This window comes from Salmo salar, chromosome 17, assembly GCF_965601325.2.
Source record: "Salmo salar chromosome 17, fSalSal1, whole genome shotgun sequence".
Taxonomy (NCBI): Eukaryota; Metazoa; Chordata; class Actinopteri; order Salmoniformes; family Salmonidae; genus Salmo; species Salmo salar.
Window position 1 is genome coordinate 65322892 of NC_138307.1, and position 8727 is coordinate 65331618.

The following is an 8727-nucleotide window of genomic DNA, read 5'->3' on the forward strand; positions in this document are numbered from 1 at the left end:
GAAAGGGTGTTTAGCCCCCTCAAGCCAATGTCTCCATGCTTTCAACGCTTTAACCACAGCCAACAACTCCCGGTCCCCACATCATAGTTACGCTCCACTGGACTGAGCTTCTTCGAGAAGAAAGCACAAGGGCGGAGTTTCGGTGGCGTGCCCGAGCGCTGTGAGAGCACGGCTCCTATCCCAGCCTCGGACGCGTCCACCTCCACTATGAATGCCAAAGAGGGATCCGGATGGGCCAGCACTGGAGCCGAAGTAAACAGAGCTCTTAGCTGCCCAAAAGCCCTGTCCGCCTCAGTCGATCACTGCAACCTTACAGGACCCCCCTTCAGCAGTGAGATAATGGGTGCAGCAACCTGGCCAAAACCCCTGATAAATCTCCGGTAGTAATTGGCAAACCCTAAAAATCGCTGCACCTCCTTTACCGTGGAGGGAGTCGGCCAATTACGCACGGTTGCAATGCGGTCACTCTCCATCTCCACCCCTGATGTGGAAATGCGATACCCTAGGAAGGAGACGACCTGCTGAAAGAACAGGCATTTCTCAGCCTTGACGTACAGGTCATGCTCCAACAGTCGTCCAAGTACCTTGCGCACCAAGGACACATGCTCGGCGCGTGTAGCGGAGTATATCAGAATGTCATTGATATACACCACTACACCCTGCCCGTGCAAGTCCCTGAAAATCTCGTCTACAAAGGATTGGAAGACTGATGGAACATTCATCAACCCGTACGGCATGACGAGGTACTCATAATGGCCTGTGGTGGTACTGAACGCTGTCTTCCACTCGTCTCCCTCCCGGATACGCACCAGGTTATACGCACTCCTGAGATCCAGTTTCGTGAAGAAGCGCGCCCCATGCGTTGACTCAATCGCCGTGGCGATAAGAGGTAGCGGGTAACTGTACCTCACCGTGATTTGATTGAGACCTCTATAGTCAATGCATGGGTGTAAACCTCCATCCTTCTTCTTCACAAAAAAGAAACTCGAGGAGGCGGGTGAAGTAGAGGGCCGAATGTACCCCTGACGCAGGGATTCAGAGACATATGTCTCCATAGCCACCGTCATCGCTTGTGACAGGGGATACACGTGACTCCTGGGAAGCTCAGCGTCTGCCAGGAGATTTATCGCACAATCCCCCCGTTGATGAGGTGGTAATTGAGTCGCCTTCTTTTTACAGAAGGCGAGAGCCAAATCGGCATATACTGGGGGGATGTGCACGGTGGAGACCTGGTCTGGACTTTCCACCGTGGTAGCACCAACGGAAACCCCTACACACCTCCCTGAGCACTCTCGCGACCACCCCGTGAGAGCCCTCTGTTGCCAGGAAATAGTTGGGTTATGCAGAGCCAACCAGGGAAGGCCTAGTACCACAGGAAACGCAGGAGAGTCAATGAGGAAGAGACTGATTCACTCCTCATGATCCCCCTGCATAACCATGGACAAGGAGATGGTGGCCTCCCTGATTAGCCCGGACCCTAATGGTCGACTATCTAGAGCGTGTACAAGGAAGGATCTAACTATAGGGAAAATGGGTATCCCTAACCTAATGGCTAATGCTCTGTCGATAAAATTCCCAGCTGTGCCTGAATCGATGAGCGCCTTATGCTGGGAATGTGGGGAAAACTCAGGGAAACAAACAGGCACAAACGGTTGATCAACAGAGGACTCTGGATGAATGTGGTGCAAACTCACCTGGGGTGACGCCAGAGTGTTGCCTCGACTCCCAGAGGAACCAACATGGCACCGACCAGCAGTGTGTCCTCTGCGGCCACAGATGGCGCACGTGATGGCTCCTCCTCCAGTCTCCCTATGAGCAGCCCCTCCTAACTCCATGGGCACCGGAGTGGGGGTGCTGGACGATGGAACCGACAGAGCCCCCTCTGGACATCCGCGGGTGACCAGCAGGTTATCCAACCAGATGGACAAATCCACCAGTTGGTCAAAGGAAATGGTGGCATCCCTGCAGGCCAGCTCACGTCAGACGTCCTCTCGTAGGCTATATCGATAGTGGTCGATGAGGGCCCTGTCGTTCCAGCCTGCTCCGGCGGCCAAGGTCCGTAATTCCAGGGCGTAGTCCTGGGCGCTCCTAGTCCCCTGTCTCAAATGGAAGAGCCTTTCCCCCCCCTTTCCCCCTTTTTTCTGCCCTCAGGTGGATGGTCGAAGACGGCCCGGAAGCGACGGGTGAACTCCTCGAAGTGGTCTGGCGCCGTGTCTCCTTCTCTCCACACAGCGTTTGCCCACTCCAGCGCTCTTCCTGTGAGGCAGGAGATGAGGGCGGCCACTCTCTCCCCTCCTGAGGGAGCTGGGTGCACAGTGGCCAGGTAGAGGTCCAGTTGTAGCAAGAATCCCTGGCACTGTGCTGCCGTTCCATCATACTCCCTGGGAAGGGAGAGACGTATTCAACTGGAATTCTCTCCGGATGGAACGGGTGGAGACAACCCCGGTTGTGCTGGTCGAGGCACTGGAGAGACTTCCTGTCTCTCCCAGCGGTCCATGGTCTGGACAACGCGATCCATCATGGCACCAAGATGATGTAACTTTGCCGAATGTTCCTGGACGCGCTCCTCGACTCCTTTAACCGGGGTACCTGCTCCTGCTGACTCCATTAGAGGTGTGTAATTCTGTCAACGGGTGTATAGAGGCGAAGTCAGGTGCAGGAGAGTAGAGTGATGTAAACAGGCGCACTTTTATTTTAGTTCCAAAAACGAGAGCACTACATAAATCAAATGCGCTCAAAACATGGAACATACAAAAATAAAGCGTGTAATAAAACACCACAATAACATGAAACAATTACACACAAAACATGATGGGAAACAGAGGGTTAAATACAAGTAGCTTGATTGGGGAAATGAAAACCAGGTGTGTATGGAAACAAGACAAATGGATATATGAAAAATGTAGCGGCGATGGCTAGAAAGCCGGTGACGTCGATCGCCGAACGCTGCCCGAACAAGGAGAGGAGCCGACTTCGGCGGAAGTCGTGACACCTGCGGTTAGTTGGGGGACTTGGAGCAGGACACACAGGGGTGTATCTCAATTGTCTAAAATTGCTTCCTCTTCCTTATTCTGATATGAAAACACAGGATAGGTGGAAGCAACATGGCTGAAAACTATCAGCCTATTTTATTTTACCTCAAAATCTTTAAGGTCAATGAAAATGACAAAAGGATGGAAAATAAAGGGAACCACTTCACTTTAGACTATTGAGATGTACCCAGTGGGAGATGCATTATAGGGAACCACTTTAGACTACTGAGATGTACCCAGTGGGAGATGCATTATTTGGAACCACTTTAGACTACTGAGATGTACCCAGTGGGAGATGCATTATAGGGAACCACTTTAGACTACTGAGATGTACCCAGTGGGAGATGCATTATTTGGAACCACTTTAGACTACTGAGATGCATTATAGGGAACCACTTTATACTACTGAGATGTATCCAGTGGGAGATACATTATAGGGACCCACTTTAGACTACTGAGATGTACCCAGTGGGAGATACATTATAGGGAACCACTTTAGACTACTGAGATGTACCCAGTGGGAGATGTATTATAGGGAACCACTTTAGACTACTGAGATGTACCCAGTGGGAGATGCATTATAGGGAACCACTTTAGACTACTGAGATGTACCCAGTGGGAGATACATTATAGGGAACCACTTTAGACTACTGAGATGTACCCAGTGGGAGATACATTATTGGGAACCACTTTAGACTACTGAGATGCATTATAGGGAACCACTTTAGACTACTGAGATGTACCCAGTGGGAGATGCATTATTGGGAACCACTTTAGACTACTGAGATGCATTATAGGGAACCACTTCAGACTACTGAGATGCACCCAGTGGGAGATACATTATAGGGAACCACTTTAGACTACTGAGATGTACCCAGTGGGAGATGCATTATAGGGAACCACTTTAGACTACTGAGATGTACCCAGTGGGAGATACATTATAGGGAACCACTTTAGACTACTGAGATGCATTATAGGGAACCACTTTAGACTACTGAGATGTACCCAGTGGGAGATGCATTATAGGGAACCACTTTAGACTACTGAGATGTACCCAGTGGGAGATACATTATAGGGAACCACTTTAGACTACTGAGATGTACCCAGTGGGAGATGCATTATAGGGAACCACTTTAGACTACTGAGATGTACCCAGTGGGAGATGTATTATAGGGAACCACTTTAGACTACTGAGATGTACCCAGTGGGAGATGCATTATAGGGAACCACTTTAGACTACTGAGATGTACCCAGGAGGAGCTGCATTATAGAAGCTAGGCTATAATGGAATCCAGGGATAAGGGAGATGGATAGAGAGAGGAGGCAGCGGTTCCCTGATACCTCATTACTCTTCACTAACGACATTCACACTGATAAATAAACTGCAATGAGAACAATGTAATTAGTGAGGGACTGGGAAGAGTAAGGCAACAGAGCGCATTGGTTTTCTCAAACTGATATAGACATTCAAGTTATGTATTACTTCACATTGTTATTATATTATTCACATAATAATACAGGCTCTTGGTATATTGCAGCTAGGACCTACACCCGGACAAACTGGTCTCAAACACAACTCTAACAGTGGCTATAAGCCAGTGAGAAGTGACCACCTGCTACTTTCCATGGAAAAAGCAGCTCTGTCATCAGCCATTGTATACCAGGCAAACACTGGTGGATATTTATAACCCAGAGATACTGGCTGTGGCACCCTGTTTTCCACCGATGCAGCAGTGTTACTGGGAACTGGCCCTACCTGTTATACGTGAACAGGCTAGGGTAGGAAGTCCTACTCAGGGACAACATGACAGTTGATGAGCTTGTTGTAGAGTTAAGCAAATATTCCTTATGTAAGGTAATGCCTAAAACAACAGGGCCTAATTGATGGCTTGAAAATTGATCTGGGTGAAGTTTTACCTTTAGGGGGTTTAGGAATAAACTGCTTCAAGGTCATCAGCATTCTTAGTCGCATGAGGGGATGATCATAGCACCCCAGTGTGTGTGTGTGTGTGTGTGTGTGTGTGTGTGTGTGTGTGTGTGTGTGTGTGTGGTGTGTGTGTGTGCCTGGTGAGTCCAGGGAATGGAGATGAGTGTTGTTTTGGATAGAGATCTAGAGAGAGAGAGGCAGGGTGACAATCAGTTTGAGTGGATTAGCAGGAGGCCTGGTAGGGGTGCTGGGGCTCCTGACGTTGCCAACTAAGTCACAGCTGCGATAACAGCAGTGTGTGTGTGTGTGTGTGTGTGTGTGTGTGTGTGTGTGTGTGTGTGTGTGTGTGTGTGTGTGTGTGTGTGTGTGTGTGTGAGAGACACACAGGGGATCGGCAGAAATAGAAGGACTCAGGCCTCTGATACACAGAGTGCCTCCTCAAAGCAGGGAGCACGAAACACAGCTGGTTGGTAACAACCCTGGCCTTTTGTGGACCTCTACATCAATAGAGGTCTAAATTAACCACCGGACACGGGGCCAAAGACAAAGCATCACTGCAGAGGAGGTGCCGAGTGCTCATTGGCCATCCTCTCCGCTACGGTCGACCAGGTGATGTTCCTTGAAGAAATGAATCACTTTGTTGATCAAGAGTTTGATGATGTAATGGAAGCAGCAGGTGCCGGGCTGAAAGGTGAAACCAGACACGACACTGTTGATGCTGACAGAGAGGGCAGACGGCAACATATCAGTCTGGAGTCCTTTCCCTTCATCTGTAACTGGTATGGAAGCACGTAAACAGGGGAAAGCAAACGCTCTGTAGATATCCATCACATACAGTCCCAGTCAGACGTTTGGACACACCTACTCACTCAAAGGTTTTTCTTTATTTTTACTATTTTCTACACTGTATAATAATAGCGAAGACATCAAAACTATGAAATAACACATACGGAATCATGTAGTAACCAAAAAAGTGTTAAAATATATTTAGATTTGTTTAGCTTTGAGATTCTTCAAAGTAGCCACCCTTTCCCTTGATGAAAGCTTTGCACACTCTTGGCATTCTCTCAACCAGCTTCATGAGGAATGCTTTTCCAACAGTCTTAAAGGAGTTCCCACATATCCTGAGCACTTGCATCACAAACCATGTCAATTGGGTTGGGGTCGGGTGATTGTGGAGGCCAGGTCATTTGAATTATAAATAAATCAGACAGTGTCACCAGCAAAGCACCCCCACACCATCACACCTCCTCCTCCATGCTTCACGGTGGGAACCACACATGCGGAGATCATCCGTTCACCTACTGTGCGTCTCACAAAGACACGGCGGTTGGAACCAAAAATCTCAAATTTGGACTCATCAGACCAAAGGACATATTTCCACCGGTCTAATGTCCATTGCTCATGTTTCTTGGCCCAAGCATGTCTCTTCTTATTATTGGTGTCAATTCGACTATGAAGTCCCGTGTGGCTCAGTTGGTAGAGCATGGTGTTTGCAACGCCAGGATTGTGGGTTTGATTCCCACGGGGGACCAGTACGGAGAAAAAAATGTATGAAATGCATGCATTCACTACTGTAAGTCGCTCTGGATGAGAGCATCTGCTAAATGACTAAAATGTAAATGTAATGAAGGCCTGTTTCACACAGACTCCTCTGAACAGTTGATGTTGAGATGTGTCTGTTACTTGAACTCCATGAAGCATTTATTTGGGCTGCAATCTGAGGTGCAGTTAACTCTAATGAACTTATGCTCTGCAGCAAAGGTAATTCTGGGTCTTCCTTTACTGTGGCAGTACTCATGAGAGCCAGTTTCATCATAGCGCTTGATGGTTTTTGCGACTGCACTTGGAGAAACTTTCAAAGTTCTTGACATTTTCCAGATTGACTGACCTTCATGTCTTAAAGTAATGATGTACTGTCATTTCTCATTGCTTATTTGAGCTGTTCTTGCCATAATATGGACTTGGTCTTTTACCAAATAGGGCTATCTGTATGCCACCCCTACCTTGTCACAACACAACTGATTGGCTCAAACGCACCAAGAAGGAAAGAAATTCCACAAATTAATGTTTAACAAGGCCCACCTGTTAATTGAAATGCATTCCAGGTAACTACCTCATGAAGCTGGTTGAGGGAATGCCAAGAGTGTGCAAACAAGCTGTGAAGGCAAAGGGTGGCTAATTTGAAGAATGTGTTTAACACTTTTTCGGTTACTACATGATTCCATATGTGTTATTTCATAGTTTTGATGTCTTCACTATTATTCTAGAATGTAGAAAATAGTAAAAACTAATAAAAACTGGAATGAGTAGGTGTGTCCAAAATTTTGACTGGCACTGTATGTGTTTACAGATCAGCGCTGATGAAGTAGAGGACGCAAGGAGAGGAAGCAAGAAGAGGAAGCAAGGAGAGGAAGCAAGGAGAGGAAGCAAGGAGAGGAAGCCACTTTAGACCAACGAGATGTAGGCCCTACCCCCAACCTAGTCATCCGGGGCTTCTTCAGACACTACAGCAGACGACTGGACATCGAAACCACCAAGGACAGCTTGTGAAAGAGAGAATTGCACCAGTGGTGCACCACCTAAACCTCCCAAAACAGTTGTCTGTTTTCCTGGCAACCAATCTAATAATGAAGGAGGTGGTAATAGTGTTTATGGAGACTGAACAGAAAAGACCAGTGTTACCAGACTGGAAGCATTTACCACCAAGGTAATAAAGCCCAGGGCTGTTTAGCTCCCCAACTGTTGAAAAATAGCTTGTCTCCCGTTCTGTAATTCAACAACAATTCCCGTAAAGGTGTTTCGGAGGGGTGTGGTGGGCTGGTGTGAGCCTGGGTGTTGGTCATTTACACGTGATAAGAACTGGGCCTTAACTGGAAGCAGCAGGTCTGTCTGGAATGGGGTTCTCAAGCTGATACACACAGAGGAGACATACAGGAGCATCAAGTCTAACACACACACACACACACACAGTAATGAGACCCATGGCCAAAATAGATGAACACACAGAAACACGCAGTGCTGCTAGTTCATTTACGGCACCTAACTACCCGTCTAATCTAAGCCAGGTCTAATTGGTAGCTTTAAGCCCGCAGTGGGCCCTTTATCCACTATAGGCCAGCGGTGAAAAGGTTTACAGCATAAACATTTGCAAAACAGAGGGACATTCTCCATCACCAAGGGAGCTGCATCCTGTAGTTGAGCTCCTCAGGGGAATGTTTCATTATCGGCTATAGGTTGAGAGAGACAATACGATGAAAAAAAAAAGATTGATTTCTAAATGGTAGGCCTACCTAAAACCTTCATCAACACAAGCAAATGATTATTTTTGCAATAGCATATATGACATGTATTTATTAGACTATTAGAATGTATTGGCTCAGAACAGATTACTACATGCATAATTTTTTGTGTCAGATATACACATTATTGTATGACAAGATCCAGATAAAAAAAGGACCATATGCATTTCAGCTAAAATAACAAGCCAATGTTGATCTCCCAGGAAAAGTTAGCTAGCAACAGCAAGCTAGCTAAATGTCCATGAATGTTTCATGTGTTTTTGCCAAGCCCAAAAACTAATAAAGTTGGTTTTGAATTTTCAACCTGCGTGTCATGAACATGTCTGTTGGGGATGTACAAAATCAACACGCGCGTGGCCGGTGTAGTCAGCATGTCATCGATGTATGTTTCTTAATTTCAAATACAAACTCGTTTTGGCCTTACTTGTGTTCAATTTGCAGTGTACAAATTATTACAATTATGCTC